We start from the raw sequence: 22070 nt of genomic DNA, 5'->3' as shown, positions 1-22070 counted from the left end.
GAGACGAATAAACCCCGAAAGGATAGCTGGGATCACGGGAGTACCACTACCAAAGAATAAGAAAGAGATCCGAAAATTCCTGGGATTGATAGGATACTGTCGACTGTGGATAGATGATTACTCCAGACAAGTGAAATTCCTATATGATAAATTGGGAGAAGAAAAAGACAAAGTTCAGTGGACCCCAGAACAGGAGTTGGAATTTGGGAAATTAAAGAACAGTTTGATTACTGCTCCCGTGTTGGCTCTGCCCTCAGTAGAACGACCTTTCCACCTATTTGTAAATTCAGACAAGGGGGTGGCACTAGGGGTACTCACCCAGGAAAGAGGGGGAAATCGACAGCCAGTGGCCTTCCTCTCGAAAATATTAGATCCAGTCTCCAGGGGATGGCCGGGATGTATACAAGCAGTAGCAGCTACCGCAATATTGGTGGAAGAGAGTAGGAAATTAACCTTTGGAGGCACTCTGGTTGTTTCTACACCACACACAGTAAGAACCATACTCACTCAGAAATCCAGCAGATGGCTAACAGACTCTAGACTTTTAAAGTATGAGGCCATCCTGATGGAAAAAGATGATTTGATGATAATTACGGATAAGAACCTTAACCCATCCCAATTCCTGTATCCAGCGGAGAAACAGGGTGACAAGGAAGAGGGCCCAGTACACTGCTGTAGTGAAATAATAGATTTACAGACAAAAAGTAGAGAAGACTTAGAAGAGCAACCTCTGGCTGAGGGCAGCCGGTGGTTCATAGATGGATCCTCCAGGTGCATAGATGGAAAAAGACATAGTGGGTACGGTATAGTGAACGGGGAAACGATGGAGGAAATTGAAAGCGGCAGGCTGCCTGGTAGTTGGTCAGCTCAATCTTGTGAATTATATGCATTAATGAGAGCTTTAGAATTATTGGAGGGGAAGGAAGGGACAGTATATACCGATTCAAAATACGCTTTTGGAGTAGTACACACCTTAGGGAAGATCTGGAAAGAGCGAGGAATGATAACAACTCGAGGTAAAGAATTAGCGCATGAGCAATTGGTAGGACAGACACTGGAAGCCTTGCAAAAACCAGAACGAATAGCCATAGCATATGTGGCAGGGCATCAGAAGGGTAACACCCTGGAGGCCAGAGGAAATAGGGCAGTGGATGGGGTTGCAAAAAGAGCAGCCACAGAACAGATGGTAGAAATGAAGTCACTAATACCTTTAAGGGAACCAGAGGAAAAGATACCTATCTTTAGTGAGAAAGAACAGGAAAACATGAAAGAAATGGGGGCTCAGCGTACTTCAAATGGGAAATGGTGGACACCAAATGGAAAGCAGCTATTGAACAAAGAAATAATGAGGGAGTTATTAGGGAGATTACATGGACAAAGCCATTGGGGAACACAAGCCCTCTGTGACACCCTCCTCAGAACCTACGCTTGCTGTGGGATATTCACCATGGCCAAACAAGTCATAAGGGGCTGTGTAATATGTCAGCGAATTAATAAGAAAATCATGAGAGCAGTCCCAGGAGGAGGACAACCATTAGCAGTTAGGCCCTTCCAAAGAATACAGGTAGATTTTACCGAGCTGCCCCGGGTACGAACATGGAAGTACCTGTTAGTGGTAGTGGACCATTTCACCAGATGGGTAGAGGCATTCCCCACGGCAACTGCCACCTCACAGGCGGTAGCCAAGATATTATTAGAACAAATTATACCCAGATATGGGATTGTGGAAACAATAGACTCAGATAGAGGGACCCATTTTGCCTCCAAAACACATGAAATGATATGTGAAGCACTGGGAATAGAATGGAAATTGCATACACCATGGCATCCCCAGAGCTCAGGAAAGGTGGAAAGAATGAATGGCACCTTAAAGACCCAAATCACCAAGTTGATAGAGGAAACGGGACTCCCCTGGACTAAGTGCCTCCCGATAGCCCTGTTGAGAATCCGAACAGCACCTCGAAAAGACATAGGGATATCACCATATGAAATGTTATTCGGGCTCCCATACTTAGGGAAGATAGAAGGAGTCCCAACAATACAAGGGAACGATGTGTTCCTGAGGAACTATTTACTGGCAGTGTCCCAATCTCTTGCAGAACTAAAAATTAAAGGATTGCTGGCCCAGAGCCCACCACTGGACTTTCCGATTCACTCAGTCAAGGCTGGAGACTGGGTATTAATAAAAACATGGAAAGAAGAAAAGCTGCAACCTAAGTGGACTGGACCCTACCTGGTGTTACTAATCACGGAGACAGCAGTACGAACAAAAGAGAAAGGGTGGACACACGCAAGTCGAGTTAAGGGTCCTGTGGAGGCCCCACCAGACGATATCAGCCCGTGGACTGTGCGCAAAGGAAAAGAACCATTGACTTTAATATTTACCAAGAACCCGCAGGAAAAATGAAGATTTCGTGTTGGTGGGTCGTGTGTTGGGTGGTTACCCAACTTGTAAGTAATGTAACATGCATAAATACAAATACAAATACAATCACAATACCACAGAATAGAAGGTCCACCACCATCCCATTTAATGTATGTAAAGGAAAATGGTGGTGCGGCTATAGAATGTATGTATGCACCCATCCCTGTAAAGATTGGCACGCGGTGTTTACTTCATCAAAATATGGGTGGCATCGGACCACCTATCAAACTGATAGGTGGAGAGTATATCAAAACCCGAACGAGAAATTGCCAGGACGCGTATATGTGAGCATACAGAGTGTCCAAATACAGGAAAGTGGTAGGTATTGGATATGTGCAGATAAAACAGGGAAAGACGCCTGTCTGAAGTTTGAAATAAAAGTAAAGCAAGATGGGAAGATGGTAATATACGAGGATAGGGGAGAGGTGTTCAAGATAGATGACAGTCAGAATAGGGATCCCGGGGCAACACCAGCACCACCAGTAGTCAGCAATGTCACCAGGGAAGATGAGTCTAAGGATCTGAAGATAATGATAGTAGCAGGAGAAACAGGATTAAGGCAGTTATATAAGAAAGGAATACCAACAGGGGGAAAAGGAGCCAACACCTGGCTTGCCTGGATGATGTACACAGCCAGAAGTATACAAAGAACCAATTGTTACGCCTGCGCAGGAGCTAGGCCTCAGCTGGTCCCAGTACCATTTCCCCTGAATTGGGATAGAACACCTAGGGCTATGACATGTATACTACAGCTATTCACGAATCCCCTCTTACCAAAGAATGTGATATGCCAGAGTTATCATTACCTATTTCCAGCCAGCAACAACAATACGAAGGGCCGAAGGGAAGACCCTCGACCTCCTCCATTTACCATTCCTTTTGGGGAGGAGGGGTTTGAGTGCTATACAAGAAATAACCCAGAGGGACAGGACATGGGGGAGGTGCTCAACTGTAATAAGACGTATAATATAACGGCTGAGGAACAGGGGCCACTGTTCAATAGCTCCTGGCTGAACAAGCAGATAGTCAGTAGAGCCGATGTCTGGTGGTGGTGCGGGGAGAATACCCTGTGGCCCCGGTTACCAGGGTCATGGACGGGAACCTGTACCCTCATACAACTGATGATGCCCTTCACCATAGCAGTAGAACATGCTGTAGAACTCGATGAAGGAAGCCGACGACAAAAGAGAAAGGTGAGAGGATCATTCGACACACACATCTATATAGATGCGATAGGGGTGCCAAGAGGGGTACCCGATGAATTTAAAGCCAGAAATCAGATAGCTGCGGGCTTTGAGTCCATGCTCTTCTGGTGGTCCACAATTAATAAAAATGTGGACTGGATCAACTACTTATACTACAATCAACAACGCTTTATAAATTACACTCGAGAAGCAGTTGAAGGATTAGCGGAACAACTGACAGCTACCAGCCAAATGGCCTGGCAAAATCGCATGGCCTTGGACATGCTATTGGCTGAGAAGGGAGGGGTGTGTGTAATGTTTGGTGAACAATGTTGCACATACATCCCCAACAACACTGCTCCGGATGGGTCAGTGTCAAGAGCCCTAGCAGGTCTCACCTCTCTGTCTATCGAATTGGCTGAGAACTCTGGAGTAGACACCTCCTGGACCGGGTTTCTAGACTCCTGGTTTGGGAAATGGAAGCACATCTTTACATCTGCCCTAACATCAGTAATAGTCATAGTAGGGTTATTGTGTTTGTTCGGATGTTGTATCATTCCCTGCGTACGGGGATTGGCTCAGCGATTGATAGAAACAGCCCTGACGAAGAACAGTGCTGCCACCATAATGGCCTTCAGAACACAGTATGACCAACGGGAGGAGGATAGGGAGGTGAAGAATCTTCTGCTAGCATTAGAAAAGGAGGAGATAGTGTAAATCAAGGGTGCGTAGCAAAAAGAAAGAGGATGGATTGTGAGAAAAGGGTTAACAGACATAGTTGATTTAGACTAGGGATAGAAATATAACTTAGAAAGAAATAAGGTGTCAGCAGAAACCAGACTGCTGGTAGAATAGAAAGTAACAATATAAAGAACAGAGAGAAATTCTAGATAATAGCAGCAAGTACAGATGGTGACATTTCAAGGATGAGAGTCAGAAGATAACCACAGTCACACAAGAACATAACGGGGACTGGGGGAGGGGCATGAGCTGCTCTGTACTGCGCTTACTTGATGGGATGCCATGAAAATGTACTCACACCCACTATGACAAGATGCCTAATTTAAATGCACATGCGATGCATGATAGGGGAGGTGCCTTTGACGTTGGGTGGGCGTTCCACGACGTTCTCGTGGGAATCTGGGCTTTATGTTATGATTGGAAGAAGCTCAATGGGGAGAGATGAGAATGTGATAATAATGAAAAGAAATGTATAAAGATAAAAGACATCCCGATCCTCGGTGTGCCTCTAGGGGACATCGGTGGAGAGGCACCTATTCTGCAGAATATGAAATTAATAAAAACACTTCTTTGTCTGAATTTGTCTCAAGAGCATTTGTGATTATTGAATCTCACAATGCACATCCTCAATTCGTTTTTGTATAATGCCAATGCAGTCAATAACTTTTTGATTACCAGCATTAATGTTCGACATATTTCCCATCATTTTTGAGTTTCCAGCCTCAATATCCTTTCTCAGTTCTCTTACCGAGTTCTTTATCTCCTCCATTTCATTTTTCTCCTTAATAGCCATCTCAGTCTTGGCTCTTGTAGCCATTCCAGAATCCACTTCAGAGGTCTGTTGTTCAGTTTTCTGTGTTTTCAGCAGATGTTTTGAGATTGTTCTCTGAGGGTTCTGAGCTGGAGACGTTTGTTTCATTTTAAATCCTTTATCCTCCGTTTAAATCACATCGCTTACTGATGACGTCATCAGCGCGACGTCCCGGGGCTCCGGTGAGTTTTTTGAATTGGTCTCGACCTCCTGACCCGATTTTAACGCGGAAAATCGCGATTTTACAGGAGCGGAGCTAAAAGTTGCGACCAAAGCTCCGCTATAAGATCTTTGGTGGATAGATTATAAACAATGGGCATGATCGGGCATTGAGTAAGTCATATTGCAGCTTCATAAGACCAGATTTGCAGTGTGGTGTGTGGTTCTGGATACCCTATCCTGCATTGCAGAAAGACAAGGGAGGTTTGGAGATGGTGTAAAAGAGAACAAACAGAATACTGTCTTTTTTAGAGGGCAATAGCTGTAAGGACACAATGGGCACACTTGAGTGTCGCAGGTTGAGGGGAGATCTGACCGAAGTGAACAACGTCGTGAGAAGCGCAGGGAAGGCAGACAATCAGATTCTTTTTCCCAAGATGGAAATGGTTAAAGACTAGAGGGCACAGCTTTTGGCTCAGACGGGGGTAAATGTAAACGCCATGTATGGGGCAAGGTTTATACAAAGGGGATGGTGGGCGCTTAGAACCGAGGGGGTGGGAAAGTGAGGAATGGATTAGATTGAAAACGGTGTTTAAGAGGCATATCGATATGCACATGGATATGTAGGGAATTGAGACAAGATGGAGTGTAAGAAAATTAGATTTGTTTAATTTGGCATCATGTTCGGTACAGTCATTGTGGGTGGAGGGGCCTGTTTCAGTTTGACTTTCTGTTTGACTTTCTATATGTGACACGCACCTGGGCGAGTTGGTTGGAGGAGAGAACAGATTTGGCATCCACAATTTCTGCCATTGATATCACTAAAACAACCAGGGGACAGTGTAAGATGTTATCAAAGTTATTGAGTAAGTGACGCAAAATAGATGGTAAGAGCCTCTACGAAGATGGTTGCGTCTGCTCTAGCCACGTGTGAGAGAGATGTCGGAGTAACTATTTTTGTTCCATTGTGAACGTGGGGAGAATGTAAGGAATTATACGTCCGTGAGCCTTAAGGCAGGGAGTATGTGGAGGCTTTGGGTAGAGGATGTATTCCAGAATGCATTCGAGGGTATTAGCAACAAAGAGATTAGTCAGTCTTGGATTTTGTTTTCTTTTGAATGCAGGCGGTTGAGGAAAGTCCTAATAGAGGCGTGTAAAATCATGAGAGATATAGACAGGGTAGACAGAAATAACTTTTTCCGACGATGGAAATATCAATTATGTGGGTACATAGTTTTATACGATGGGTAAAGCTTAACGAGGATGTGTGGGGTTGGTTGTGCTTACACAGTGGGCGGCGAATGCCTGAAACACACTGCCGTGAGTGTTGCTAGAGGGAGACATGATAATAGCCTCGAGGAGTCGTTTGTACATGCACATGTATAAGCAGCGAATAGAGGCAGATGGATTGCGTGAAGGCAGATCGGAGTTTGTCTTGGCATCATGCCCGGTGCAGACATTGTGGGCTGAATAGCCTGCTCTTGTTATAATAATGGGAAGTACGGTCAGTACTGCTCGTCCTCTGCCACGGTGCAGCGCTCCCTCAGCACTGTCCGTCGGGCGGGGGTCGGCGGCGGCGATCACCTGAGGAGCGTGGAGCCGGCGAGCAGTCATGTTCCGAGCCTTGCTGCACCAAGGTAGTCACACGGGAAGCAGGAGACGGATGAGGAGTTGTAATGCCCGCTGGGTGATGAACTTCACAACAAGTCTGACATCGATGATTGGGAGCTCCGTAAAGGAATGAACACTTTCATTGGATACGATCTGGTGTCTGGACCCAAAATTATTGAACCAGCTCTGAGAGCATGCTGGCCATTAAATGATGCAGCGAGTGCAATCCGTATCCTCCAAGCAGTGAAGGATAAAGCCGGACCTCACAAAGAGATCTATCCGGACGTTATTCAAGGAAAAAACTAATCGCTGGGAGAACTCAACGGGTCGAGCAGCATCTGTTTAGGCCAAAGGAAGTTCAACTATCTAAAAACGTACAGGGTCTAGGTCTGAAGAAGGATCTCAACCCGAAACGTGACCTTTTCCTTTTCTCCAGAGATGCTGCCTGCCTGACCCGCTGAGTTACCCCAGCTTTTTGTGTCTATCTTCTGGTTCTAGGTTAATTGGCTTCTGTAAATTGTAAATAGTGCTAGTGTACCGGCTTTGATTCGATGGGACGACGGGCCTGTTTTCACTCTGTATCTGAAGTCTAAACATTTGGATTGAGACCCCGCGACTCTATCTCCCCTCGGTTAATGCTCGACCTGCTGAGTTCGTCCAGCATTTGTTTTTATGGCTCCAGATCCCCGTATCTGCAGTCGCTTAAGTTTCTGTTCTCAAAGGTGATTTAATATAAACCATGGTGTCTAATGACCAATTAACTCACCAACCCACATGTTGTTGGGAGATGGGAGGAAATCGAAACACCCGGTGGTAACTCACGCGGTCAGCGATGAAAACGTGTCAACTCAATTCCTGCAGTACTGTGAGATGTGCATCGAACCCGGATACAGTGGAGGAAGGAACTGAAGATGCTGGTTTAAACCGAAGATAGATACAAAATGCTGGAGTAACTTCGTAGGATAAGCGGCATCTCTGGAGAGAAGAAATGGTCGAATAAGGGTCTCGACCCGAAACACCACCCATTCGCTCTCTCCAGAGATGCTGCCTAACCTGCTGAGTTACTCCAGCATTTTGCGTCACACCAGGCACTGTGAGTCAGCAGCACTGTACCCGTACTGTACACTAGCACTCAAGCACTGCGCCACTGGGCTGTCCCAAGAGAAAGGAGAAACTTCAAAAGCCGGGGAGGGGGCGGGCAAGGTCGCTGGTAATTTGCGAGAGCTCTTTCGTAGAATTTCGAGTGTAATATGGTGCCTTCTCGTGTTGCTTTGTTCCGTTAATAAAGTGTTCGAGCCTTACCCCCCCCCCCCCCCCCCCCAAGCCTGAATCACATTCCTCTGCCTTTGGGACCCTTGCAGGATGAAGGCCCGTTGCCTGCTTCTCTTCACTTCTCTCTGTGCGGCACCACACTTCGCAAAGCCACAAGGTAATAAGACCTTCCCCGATCTGGTTCCACTCCGCGCAAACACGGCAACACAACGGCACAGGGATCGGACTTGAACATTTGAGTATTTCCTTCCTGTCACAGAGTGTCGGTGTGGTTCAGGCCAGACAGAAGTGGCAGATTCTCAGCTTATGGTGGGTATCTCTGTTGAGCCAGACAGATGGAATGAGATGGAGTAAAACTGTGGTGGGGTAGACCGGGGAGGGGGGGGGGGGGGGGGGTCCTGTTGGAATCTGTGCTTTTCCTGCCTTTGCCGCGTTTGTGGGCTTTCGAAGTGTTCAGGGGGAGCAGTCTTTAATCTGGATAAACACCGTTTGAGCGGCATGGTGCATGAATCAGGCCCGTACGAAGCTTTTCAAAAAGGTGGGGTGGCATGACAGGATTACAAAAAACTTAATGTGAAATAATGTGTGCGCTGCACACATCACGAGCGCGAAGCGTGAAGTCCCTCGATGCTGGGGTCCAGGGCCCGCTTAAGGGCCCTGGAAGCTCAGGGGGGTTAGATGCTCTGATCCATTCTGAGCCTTGTTTTGGAGCATTTTTGCACCAAATTTATGACCAATATTTCAGAAATTAACAGGAATCTGAGGTAGCTTTTTCACGCAAAGGGTGCTGAGTGTATGTAACGAGCTGCCAGAGGAGGTAGTTAAGACTGGGACTATCCTAATGTTTAAGAGACATTTGGACACGTACACGGATAGGACAGATTTAGATGGATATGGGCCAAACGCGTGTGAGTGGGACTAGTGTAGATGGGACGTCGGTCCGTGTTGGCAAGTTGGGCTGAAGGGCCTGTTTCCACACTGCATCATTCTATGACTAAAAAGTGAAGAAGAAAAATGCATGTAGATAAGTAGAGCAGATTTGAAAGAGGAGTGAAATGTAAAGGCAGAGAGAGGTTTATGGGTGGAAAGGAACATAGGAAAGGAGGGGGAGAGTGGGCTTGGGCAGATGGGTGAAGGGAAAATAGTCACAAAGTGCTGGAGTAACTCAGCGGGTCAGGCAGCATCTGCGGAGAATATGAATAGGCGACGTTTCACAGAATGCTGGAGTAACTCAGCGAGTCAGGCAGCATCTGTGGAGAACATGGATAGGTGACATATCACAGAGTGCTAGAGTAACTCAGTGAGTCAGGCAGCATCTGTGGAGAACATGGATAGGTGACATGTCACAGAGTGCTGGAGTAACTCAGTGGGTCAGGCAGCATCTCTGGAGAAAAGGTATAGATTATAGTTCGGGTCAAGACCGTTCTTCAGTAATATTTATGATGTGCCATGCATAGACATTCCTGAATGTTACCCAAACCATCGTGAGCTACTTTGTTACAGTGCTTGCCCTCTCCTATAACGTCTCTGCTGCCTTGGGTGATGCAGGACAGGACACAAGCTTTGGGACATGGTGTGAAGCTGTTGCCGTCTGTCCCAGCCTGGTAAAAACCTGGATGGAGTGGATTTGGAGAGGATGGTTCCATTAGTGGGAGAGTCTAGGACCAGTGGCCACAGCCTCAGAAATAAAAGACATTCCTTTAGGAAGGAGATGAGCAGAAATTTCTTAAGTCAGAGGGTGGTGAACTGTGGAATTCATTGCCACAGACAGCTGTGGAGGTCAAGTCAATGGACATTTTTCAGGAGGAGATTGATAGATTCTTGATTGATAGGGGTGTCAGTGGTAATGGGGAGAAGGTAGTAGAATGGGTTTGAGAGGGAAAGATAGTCATAGGGTGGTACAGTGTGGAAACAGGCCCTTCGGCCCAGCATGTCCCATCTGCACTAGTCCCACCTGCCCACGTTTGATGCATATATCTCCGAACCTGTCCTATCCATGTACCTGTCTAACTGTTTCTTAAATATAGCGATAATCACTGCCACAACTACCTCCTCTGGCAGCTTGTTCCATACACCTACCACCTTTTGTGTGAAAAACATACCCCTCAGATTCCTATTAAATCTTTTGCCCTTCACCTTAAACTTATGTCCTCTGCTCCTCGATTCACTTACTCTGGGCAAAAGACTCAACCATATCTATTCAAATCATGATTTTATACACCTCTATTAGATCAACCCTCAGCCTCCTGTGCTCCATGAAATAGGGTCCCAGCCTACTCAACCTCTCCCTATAGCTCTGGCCCTCTAGTCCTGGCAACGTCCTCATAAATCTTCACTGTACCCTTTCCAGTTAGATGACATATTTCCTATAACATGGTGCCCAGAACTGAACACAATACTTTGAATGTGGCCTCACCAACTTCTTATGCAACTGCAACATGACCTCCCAACTTCTATACTCACCCGACCCACTGAGTTACTCCAGCACTCTGAAACGTCACAGAACAGGGCAAGATTAGCAAGTTTGCTGATGATACAGAAGTGAGTGGTTTAGCAGATAGTGAAGATGGTTGTGAAAGATTGCAGCAGGATCTGGATCAATTAGCCAGGTGGGCAGAGGAATAATTGATGGTTGCATTTTGGCATTTTGGCCCTCATCAGTCAGAGTATTGAGTATAGAAGTTGGAAGGTCATGTTGCAGTTGTATAAGACGTTGGTGAGACCGCATTTAGAATATTATGTTCAGTTCTGGGCACCATGTTATAGGAAATATGTCAAATTGAAAAGAGTACAGAGATCCCCATCCTGGATCAGTCCAATCAGGAACTGATTTGGAAACTTGAGAAGCTTGACAGAGGTGTCTGTGGAGGTGCAGTCAATGGGTACCTGTGGTGATTGGAGTGGAGTGGTGATTGGAGTGGGGTGGGTGTAGAAGGGCCCAGTCTTTGCAGACTGAGGTCAGGCTGTGAGTGGGTGTGAAGTGGTTGGGTGGGGTGGGAAAGGTTCCACTTTTTTCATACTGGAGTCTTGCCTTAAGTAGGTGTGAAGTGGTGAATGGGAAGGAGAGGGTGCCGGGTCCATTCTTTGCAGACAGGGGTCTGGCTGTGTTTGTTGGGGAGGGGGTTTCAGGGTTACGTTTCTGATTTTCAAGCCTGCAGTATTACTCATTCAGGTTGTTCGTCAGCTGACGATTGTTCAAAGAGCGGGGGGCTTTCCTCTTATAGCTGGTGATTTCTTGTATGCCTTTCCAAACTGAACAAGAGTCATTAGCTGAACTTGCTCCTCAACTTTTCAGAGTATCTTTCCTTGTCAGCTCTGATTCCTCTTCTCAGCTCTTTATCGATTAGGCTATCTTTTAACACTTTAACGATTAGGCTATCGGCTTGACGCATATTTGCCCCCAGCACCCCCCCCCCCCCCCCCCCCCCCCCCCCCACCTGTTTGATATTATTTGATATTGTTTAATATGAGCCCAGCAGGGATGGCGTAGACCCAGCGGGGGTGGCGTGGACCTAGCGGGGGTGGCGTGGGCTCAGCGGGGGTGGCATGAGCCCAGGGGGGGTGGCGTGGGCCCAGCGAGGGTCAGCGGGGGTGGTGTGGGGGAAAGATGGCTTGGGCCCCGGCGGCGGGGGGAGGCGAGGGCAGCAGGCTCCGCCGCAGCGGTGACTGGTGTTGGGGTTACAGCCGTTGGGTTCAGATTCAGCCACTCCCGCCCGGGGACGAGAGAACAGAGAACTGGCCGTTTCTGGGTGACTTTTTTCTTAAGGGAAAAAAAGGGGGGTGCAGTCGCACCCAGCGCACCCCCCACTTCGGACGGCCATGTGAATTGTCCCCAAAGGAACATAAATGTCCCTCTACGCAGGGATTCTCCCCCTCTACATTGGAGACCTGGGGTGGAGGGTCTTGCACCGAGGTGTTCCCTGCAACCTGTTTCTCTCGTGGTTCACAGACTCGCTAGCCGCCTGCCACTTTTGCGGGCTGAAAGAGTCTGTGTACCACGTGTACATGGAGTGCGTCAGGCTGCAGCCACTGTTTGAATACCTAAAGGGGCTGCTCCTTGCCTTCTGGCTGCATTTTTCACCCACCATCCTCATCTTTGGACACCCTGTGCGTAGGGGAGAGGTTAGGGCTGAAGATGTCCTGGTTAGGTTGTTCCTGGGCCTGGCCTGGCTGGCCATCCGCGAGTCATGGCGCCAGACGGTGGAGGGCTCTACCCGAGCCAGCTGCTTGCCCCTTTTCCGGGGTTACGTCCGTGCCCGGGTGGGGTTAGAAAGGGAATGCGCCCTGTCTACGGGCACCCTGAGGGAGTTCCGGGACCACTGGGCTCCGCAGGGTTTTGAATGTATCCTCAATAAGGATTGTAACATAGTTGTATAGTAGTTTATTATGGATACATGTTTGTATTGTAATATGGTGATGGGTTCTGGCTTGTTTTATTGTAGTGTAAATATTATTTTTTAATAATTGAATACATTTTTTGATTATATAAAAAAAAAGGAACATAAATGTAGAACAACACAGCGTACCACAGGAGCAGGCCTCTCCCCGTCTGTGCCGAGAATAATGCCATCATAAATAATTCATTTACCTACACATTGTCCGTCTTTCTCCGTTCCCCGTGTTTTCCTGTATCTGTCTAAATGTCTCCTCAATGTTTCTGTATCTACCTCGACTATTTCAATTGCCCACGTGACCCATGTAGGCTTTAGTGTATGAGTAAAACGACCTTGCCTTGCAAATCTCTTCCAATCTTTACCTCTCAACATAAAACTACTCCCTTTGGTATTTGACATTTGCCTATTAAGAAAACTGCTACCCTATCTATACTTTTAAATACTTCTGTCAGGTCGTCGCTCAGCTTCTGGTGCTTCAGGGAAAATAAATCTGAGTTTGTCCAAACTCTCCTTATATTTAATACCTAGACATGACTCTCCTGTAGGATGGCGAATCTGTGCAATTCATTGCCACAGGCCAAGTCACTGGAAATGTTTAGGGCAGATATAGACAGATTCTTGATTAGTACGGGTGTCAGTGGTTATGGGGAGAATGCAGGAGAATGGGGTTAATAGGAAGAGATAAATCAGCCATGATTGAATGGCGGGGTATACATGGGCCAAATGGACTAATTTGGCTCCTATCACTTGTATCGTCAAAAGCTGGCGAACCGCTTATCTGCCCTCTCCAAAGCCTCCACACCTTCCTGTAATTGGGCCACCAGTTCCATTCTCCAAATGTGACCCAACTAAGGTTTATACAACTGCAACATAACGTGTCATCTTTGATATTCAATGTCCTGACCGATGAAAGCAAACAAGCCAAGCACCATCTTTGCCGACTTGTCCACTTGTGGTTCGCCTTTTAGGAAGCTATGGATTTGCAGCATAAGAGCCCTCTGTACATCAATCCACTGTGGATGCTGCCATTTCTTATCTACTATCATTACCGATTTCACCCGTCTGGATTGAATAGCATCTGCCATTGTCCTGACTACATTTCCAAATGATACATGGGGTCACAGATTCAGACAAACACTGCGCAGAAACCAGCTTATCAGCCCAGCCTATCCACGTTGACTGATCCTGCATGCGATGCGGATTCTGATGAAGATGCCAAAAAAGAAGCAGGTCTAAGGATTGGCGTAATTTCCAGTTCAACAATAGGGGCAAACATGTTAACAAGGGGAAGGGGGTGGAGGGGATGGAGTTGGGGATTAAAGATGCAGGTACCATGAAACAGAATGTAAAATGTGAGTCATCAAGATTTTTTTAAATGACAGGCCAATGGCACTTTGGTTCCAACTTCGCATTGGAGAGTGCAGACAGTTTCCCAGAAAAATATTTCATAATCGGGGATCCAGTGACTGAGCAAAGAAGGGAAATTAATCAACCAAACCAAACAATCAAAGGAAATTAATATGTTGATGGGAAAAATGATGGCGATTAAGGCCGGCAAATGCCCGGAGCTGGCTAGCACTGATTCGCAGGGCCGAATGGCTTGCTGCTATGATGTACAGCCCAATGTCTCTATAACCTGGTGATTTATGCCCACAGAATCAAAGGCAGTTGCTTTGGGAATGGTGTGTGTGTTATGGTCATCTTCTAAAATCCTGGAGTGTAACATATTGGAGTGTAATAAATAAGTAAAGAAGTTGGGAGGTCATGTTGCAGTTGTATAAGTCGGGGAGGCCGCATTTAGAATATTGTGTTCAGTTCTGGGCTTCATGTTATATTAAAGATTTCAAGCTGGAAGAGGAACAGAGAAGATTTACGAGGATGTTGTCAGGACTATGGGGAGAGGTTGAGTAGGCTGGGACTATTCCTTGGAGCACAGGAGGATGAGGGGGTGGTTTGTTGTATAAAATCACAAGAGGAATAGATCGGGTAGACGCACTGTCTCTTGCCCAGAGATGGGGAATCGAGGAGCAGAGGAAATACATTTAAGATGAAGGGGAATAGATTTAATAGGAATCTGAGGGGTAAATTTTCACAGAAAGGATTGTGCATGTATGGAACAAGCTGCCAGAGGATGTAGTTGAGGCCGGGACTATCCCAACATTATAAAACAGTTGGACAGGTACATGAATAGGATAGGTTTGAATCATGGGGCGAAAGCGGGCAGGTGGAACTAGTGTAGGTGGGACATGTGGGTGTGGGCCAGTTGGGCCGAAGGGCCAGGGTCCACGTTGTATGACTCTATGCCTCTATAAATATTATATCCGCTAAGTGGTTAGCAGTTGATTGCTCCTCTTTATATGGATGTTTGACTTGGAGTTTTATTCCGCAAAAAATGTAATTGCTGCAGTTTGGGCCACTCAGCCGACCACTTACCCACATTATGGTGCCGCAAACAACGCCATAGATGGAAACTTTGACATGAGCTAAGTCACTCGTCGTGTAGCTGCACCGGCCGACAGTGCTGCCCCTGGTGGAGAGTGGATCTGCAGAAACACTACCGGCTCTTCATCGTCAACATCATCAATGTGAACCGCAGAACCAACAGACTGAACGGAGCCGAGATCCGCATTGGAGGCTCGCTGGAGAACAACGGGAACAACAACACTCTGTGAGTGGATGCGCCCTGCCCCTCCCCATCCCAACGTGGACACTGCAGACACCCCCCACCCCAGTCCCACACAGACACGTCCCGTCCCCACGCCCACACCCCACACATGCACGGACAAGGTCCACAGAAGCCCCAAACTACGCTCACACCCACCTCCCCACCGCCACACATAGATACACCCCACCCCAACAGAGACTCCCTCCATCTCCTACACAAACCCCCTCACATACCCCTTTTCAGACTCTACGCAACTCCAAGAGAGGTGTGCGTTGATATTCTAGGGCTTGTGGAGATGAAGAAGCAGGGGGTCTCGAGGTACATTAGATTGGATAAGCCCCTCAGGGGACAGCAGAGAGGTAAGAATGGACATTACTGAGGTGGTGAAAGGGAATCTTAGCCACAGGAGAGGTCACAAATGAATGAAGAACAGGCAATGTCATTCCTCTGTTTAAAAAATGATTAGATGGACAAATCAGGAAATTACAGGTCGGTGAGCCTTACGTCAGTGGTAGAGAAGTAATTAAACATAGACACATAGAAAATAGGCGCAGGAGTGGGCGGCCATTCGGCCCTTCGAACTAGCACCACCATTCAATATGATCATGGCTGATCATCCAAAACCAGTACCCCGTTCCTGCTTTCTCCCCATATCCCTTGATTCCGTTAGCCCCAAGAGCTATATCTAATTCTCTCTTGAAAACATCCAGAGAATTCCACAGATTCACAGCTTTTCCTCATCTCAGTCCTAATTAGCCTACCCCTTATTCTTACACCGTGACCCCTGGTTCTGGTCTCCCCCAACATCAGGAACATTTTTTCCTGCATCTAGTCTGTCCAATCCCTTAAGAATGTTATATGTTTCTTTAGAATACTCAAGGTTGTGAGGTGCCCTGAGAGAAGTGTATAGAGTAAGAGAGGTTTTCATCAGGTAGATCCTCAGTGATGTATTTCCAGGGTGCGAGTGCCAAATATGACAGGACAGGGATGAGAGGAGGTTCAGATAAGAGGGAGGACGTCCACGCAGTGGTAAACGCAGATATGATTGTAATGCCCCTGTCCCACTTAGGAAACCTGAACGGAAACCTCTGGAGACTTTGCGCCCCACCCAAGGTTTCCGTGCGGTTCCCGGAGGTTGCAGGTGGTTGCCAGAGGTTGCAGGTAGTGGAAGCAGGTAGGGAGACTGACAAAAAACCTCCGAGAACCTCCGGGAACCGCACGGAAACTTTGGAGGTTTCCGTTCAGGTTTTCTAAGTGGGACAGGGGGATTTGTACAGATGCATAAATAGGATACATACCTGTTCAGGCCGCTTAGATTACTTAGACTTGTATCATGTTTGGCACAGATATGGTGGTCTAAAGGACCAGTTACTGTGTTTTGCTATCCTGTGATCCAGCACAGATGGATACGGTGGTAAATTAATTCACTTGCCTTCATTGGGTGGGGCATAAAATACAATGAGGTGTTGGTAATAAAATATTATTTAGGCCACAGCGGAGTATTGTATGCCGATTTATGTGGCTGATTGCGGGACAGATGTGATAATATAGGAGAAGATGATCCAATTCTCCAAGAATTACTTGGAATGGAACCTCTCAGCTGAGAGGAGGGACTGGACGGGCTGGGGTTATTTTCCTTGATGCAGAGGAGGCTGAGATGGGAGGGACTTGGTGAAGAAATACATGATGAGAGGCATAATAGAAAGATTGCACCGCTGAAGCTTTTGTCCATTGTACATGTACTAAAACGAGAGGTCCTGGGGTTGGTGTAAGGGAGAACTGATTTAGCTGATTTGAGGAAGAAGTTCTTCTCGTGATGGGGGGGGGGGGGGGGGGGGGAGACTGATTGCGATCAAGAGCGCACTGTCTGAGGGAATGATGGAGGCAGCGCCTCACGACGCGTTGGAAATATGTGGACGTACACATGAAAGGTTATGTATCGAATGCTAAACATTTAGATTAGTGTAAAAGTGCACCTGCTTCAGGCTGGTATGTTGGGTCAAACAACACATCACGACTGCACAATTCAGTGGGTGATTGGGCGGCACATCAGGCGACAGGATAGAATCGGCCGGAGGGATGAGGTGACGGGATAGCGAGGCAGAAGATCCACTATTACCGTCTCTCTGGACGTGCCCGAGTTAAGGGCGCCGTGTAAGTTGTCAGTGTGTGGAATCTCTGGTGATTTCAGACATCCCGTGTCCTCGGCTCAGGTTGACTACCCATTGGTGAGGTAACTGGCAACCGTATACTTCCGAAGATAGACACAAGAAGCTGGAGTAACTCAGCAGGTCAGACAGCATCTCAGGAGAAAACGAACAGGTGACGTTTCGGGTCGAGACCCTTCTTTTGTCACGTGTAAACTGCTGTCTCAGTCGAAAATTAGAAAATCAAATGAACTGCCAGAGATAATACCCATGCAGACACACCCAGGCAGCATCTTTGGAGAGAGGATTGGGTGACATTCCGGGTCGAGACCCTTTTTCAGAAACGCCACCCATTCCTTCTCTCCAGAGATGCTGCCTGTCCCGCTGAGTTACCCCAGCATTTTGTGTCTATCTTCGATTTAAACCAACATCTGCAGTTCTTTCCCACACATAATCCCATGTATCTCTGTATTTGCCATTAAGTATTTCACTCTTTGATACATCATGGGAAATGTAGACTATTGATTGCACATCACCACAGTCCACGACGAGAATGCCGTTCTATCTATTGTAACCTGTAAATGTTTTCCTTTCTCTTTTCCCAGCTGCGCAAAGATCAATTACATCCCCACCGGAAACACCGCCAGCTTCTACTGTGCCGAGGTGTGGGGTTTTTCTCACCCTGTGCGAGGTGCAGGCGTTCGGAGCGCACGACCCTCACCGATCCAGTCCAGGTGCGACCACTGCCCTCGCCCCCCCCCCCCCCCCCCGTCCCCACTACAACACTCTCTCCGCTCCTCTCTCAGCGCCACTCCCTCGATCCCTCCTCTCCATCCACTCTCCCATGTGTAATCTTTCCTTTCCCATTCCCTCTCATCCCATGCCGCCCCTCTCATGTGCGCACTCATGCATATTTTCTTCGTCGTGGGGATGACAGAACAGGGCACAGCGGTAGAGTTGCTGCCTTACAGCGCCAGGGACCCGGGTTCGATCCCGACTACGGGTGTTGTCTGTTTGGATTTGTACGTTCCCCCGTGACTTGCGTGGGTTTTCTTTGTATTCCTCCCACACTCCAAAGACGTAGGTTGATTGGCTTATTATTAGTGTAAATTGTCCTTAATTGTGCGGGGATCGCTGGTCGGCGCTGATTCGGTTTCCGCCCTAAACTAAACTAAAATAAAACTAGGGCACAACCAATCTTGCCCTGACCTGTGCTGCCACCTTCAGGGATATCGGGCTGTGATCACAGAGGCCATTCTGTTCCGCAATGCTTCAGCTGGCTTTACTATTATACCATGACCGACCATAATAGTCCTCACAATATATATACCTCCCCTGTGTCAGGATTAAATTCCGTTTGCCATTTTCTCTGCCCAATCCTATCATTCTTTACACCGAGTACTTTCCCCCTTTTCAATGAAACTACCAATCGTAGTGATGTCCCTCAATATACACATCATACTTTCTGCTTTCTTATCTAAAGGTATATATAATAATAATAATAATAATAATAATAATAATAATAATAATAATAATAATAATAATAATAATAATAATAATAATAATAATAATAAATACTTTATTGATCCCCTCAGGGAAATTCAGATGTCCAGAAGCCCCCAACCAACAAACCCACAGATTCAAAACGAACGCAGACAGAAAATACATAGAATACAATGTGGACACTACCTGAGAGCAATAAATACTTAAAAAGATCAATAATTAACAATTAAAAATTAAAAATTACAAAATGCATCCCCCTACAGCCTAGCGGTCCGAATTATAAAATCTAATGGCTGCAGGGATGAAGGATCTCCTGAACCGCTCCGTTCTACAGGGCAGGGAGAGGAGCCAGTTGTTGTTCCGAGTGCTCTTTTGACTCTCCAGAATTACATGGAGGGGATGCCCGGGGTTTTTCGGGATGACCTGCACCTTGTGCCTCATACGCCTCTCAAGCACATCCATCCCAGAGTCTACTCTCCCCTCCAGCACTGAGCTAGCTCGTTTAACCAGTTTGACCAGCTTCTTGTTGTTTTTTGCACTAATGCTGTTGCCCCAGCAGACAACAGCGTAGAAAATAACACTTGCAACCACAGTGTTGTAAAACATGTGCAGCATTTCATTACACACATTGAAGGATTTGAGCCTTCTGAGGAAAAAGAGTCTGCTCTGACCTTTTTTGTAGAGGGAGTCAGAGTTGACAGACCAGTCCAGTTTGTTATCAAGGTGCACTCCAAGGTATTTATATGTCTGCACCACCTCAATGTCAGCCCCTGCAGCGTTGACCGGCTGAAGGGGGAGCTTGGACCTGCCAAAGTTAACCACAATCTCTTTAGTCTTAGTTGTGTTCAGGATGAGACAGTTCTCTTCACTCCAGGCACAAAAGGAACTGGTCAAGTTCCTGTATTCCTCCTCCTGCCCGTTCCTTACACATGCCACAATCGCTGTATCATCTGAATATTTCTGTACGTGGCATGTGTCAGACTTATAGTTAAAGTCTGCTGTATACAGGGTGAAATTATATATGTGGGAAGGTTATATATATAAAGGTTATATATATATATATATATATATATATATATATATATAACCTTTATGTTAAGGTATATAACAAACTGTAGTGGTCCCCGCACGCATGCACTGGCCACTAGATTTCCAATCAAAGGAACAGCATCTCCACTCCTGTTACCAGGACAAATACAGAGGCAATTTATCAAAATTGACCCTTACTTACACGTGCTACAAGCATTGGGCCAGCCTTCCATGTAGAACTGATCTTGTGTAGATACAAAATGCTGGAGTAACTCAGTGGGGCAGGCAGCATCTCTGGATAGAAGGAATTGGTGACGTTTCGGGTCGAGACCGTTCAGTCCCGGGAGAGGGAGACGCAGAGATATGGACGGGTAAAGTGTGAAAACGAGACATTAAAGCGGGCGGGGATCAAGGAAAATGTAGAGCATTGTTAGCTCGGAGAAGGTAATCAGCTGGACAGTCAGACTGGTCGGAGACCTAGGAAGGGGGAGGGACGGAGAGAGAGGGAAAGCAAGGATTACTTAAAATTAGAGAAGTTAATATTCATACCGCTGGGTTGTAAGCTGCCCAAGCGAAATCTCAGGTGCTGTTCCTCCAATTTGTGTTGGCCTCACTCTGACAGCGGAGGAGGCCCAGGACAGAAAGGTCAGTGTGGGAATGGGAATATAATCTTGGTCTTCCAAGACTTTGTTGGACAAATTCCTTTCCAGTGGCTGTCCACTGCTGCCAAATACAGTAAATCAACCATTAACTGAGGGTGTGCCGCGTGCTTCTCATTCCAGAACCACTTTGTGCTTTCGGCTTGTGCAACCGGTTCAAATTGTGAACGGATCCACCTCCATATCCCACGCTATTCCGGGTTGTCCTCGCTTCACGCAGCAATTTAACAGCGATGGTGGATGTGAGACCGGCGAGTGTCCTCCCTCCATTCACTGCCTGTATTGAGGTTTCCATTCTCTGGGCCTACGTGCAGATTACAATTCGAGCTTTTTCTGTCAGTTTAAACCAGCTGTCTGTAAATCCTCCGTGTGCCGAGTCCAGTCTGTTCTTGTTCACCAACCACAACACCAAGGAGGTGCAGCAAATGGTCAGGAATGAAAATGATAAACCAGCCTTTATTGCAAGAAGATATAGACAAAAATCTGGTAACTCAATAGGTCAGACAGCATCGCTGGAGAAAAGGAACAGGTTTAAACCAGCATCTGCAGTTCCTTCCTACACATTCATTGCAAGAAGGTTGGTCTTTAGTAATAGGAAAGGGATGTTACAATTGTACAGCGTGAGTCCACACCTGGACTCGTGTGCACAGTTCTATGCCCCTTCCTTTAGAGAGGATAATCCTAACATCGGACATTGGGCTAATTCATGGGCTGAGTGGGTGGTCATGTAACGCAGCAAAAGAAATTATATTATATTATTGGAGTTGAGAAGAATGAGAGCTGCCATGACTGAAAAAATGTCATATATTATGACACCTTCGACGTTGAGATGATTTCACCCGTCGAAAAACCCCGAGTGATGGATGAAGTTACTATATTCGAGGTCGCCCAGTTAACGCTTGGCCTGCTTGGGAACCACTATCAACCGAGAGATCTCGATAATTCATAGCCGGAGGATCACGGGGAATGGGTCATTGAGGGATGTGAAGCGAATATTACAGTTGTACAGAGTGAGACCACGCTTCCAGAACCGGGGGTCACAGTTTAAGTATAAGGGGGAGGCCATTTAGGACTGAGATGAGGAAACATTTATTCACCCAGAGAGTTGTGAATCTGTGGAATTCTCTGCTATAGAAGGCAAGGAAGGCCAATTCACTGGATGTTTTCAGGAGAGAGTTAGATTTAGCTTTTAGGGCTAAAGGAATAAAGGAAAGAGAGAGAGAGACCCCCTGGGTTAGAGAGAGAATGTTGGAATCGTCCAACGTTGCAGCTCCCGATCACTGCACGAAGATCCCTAGGGTAGAGATGGAGGAAGCAATCATCCAGGGATGCTGTCACCAGCATTACTCAGTGACCCTGGGGTCACAGAGAGGGGAGTGTCAGCCAGGGCGCAGTGCTTACATGGATCTTGGACAAGCAGCAATCAAAGAGAAGCAGGTGAGTAAGTCACAGGGGAAAAACAGTTTAAAA

General features: G+C 46.8%; 1 long non-coding RNA gene across 1 annotated transcript; it reads left to right on the top strand.

Moving 5' to 3' along the window:
• Window positions 1-14989: 14989 nt before the first annotated feature.
• Window positions 14990-20961, top strand: LOC116973974. Its single transcript, XR_004412227.1, has 3 exons — window positions 14990-15265; window positions 18015-18143; window positions 20724-20961. It is a non-coding gene; the product is annotated as an uncharacterized LOC116973974 (long non-coding RNA).
• Window positions 20962-22070: the final 1109 nt, after the last annotated feature.

Source organism: Amblyraja radiata, chromosome 6 (genome assembly GCF_010909765.2).
Source record: "Amblyraja radiata isolate CabotCenter1 chromosome 6, sAmbRad1.1.pri, whole genome shotgun sequence".
Classification (NCBI taxonomy): domain Eukaryota; kingdom Metazoa; phylum Chordata; class Chondrichthyes; order Rajiformes; family Rajidae; genus Amblyraja; species Amblyraja radiata.
The sequence above is the reverse complement of the archived record's forward strand: the minus strand, read 5'-3'. Positions and strand labels throughout refer to the sequence as shown.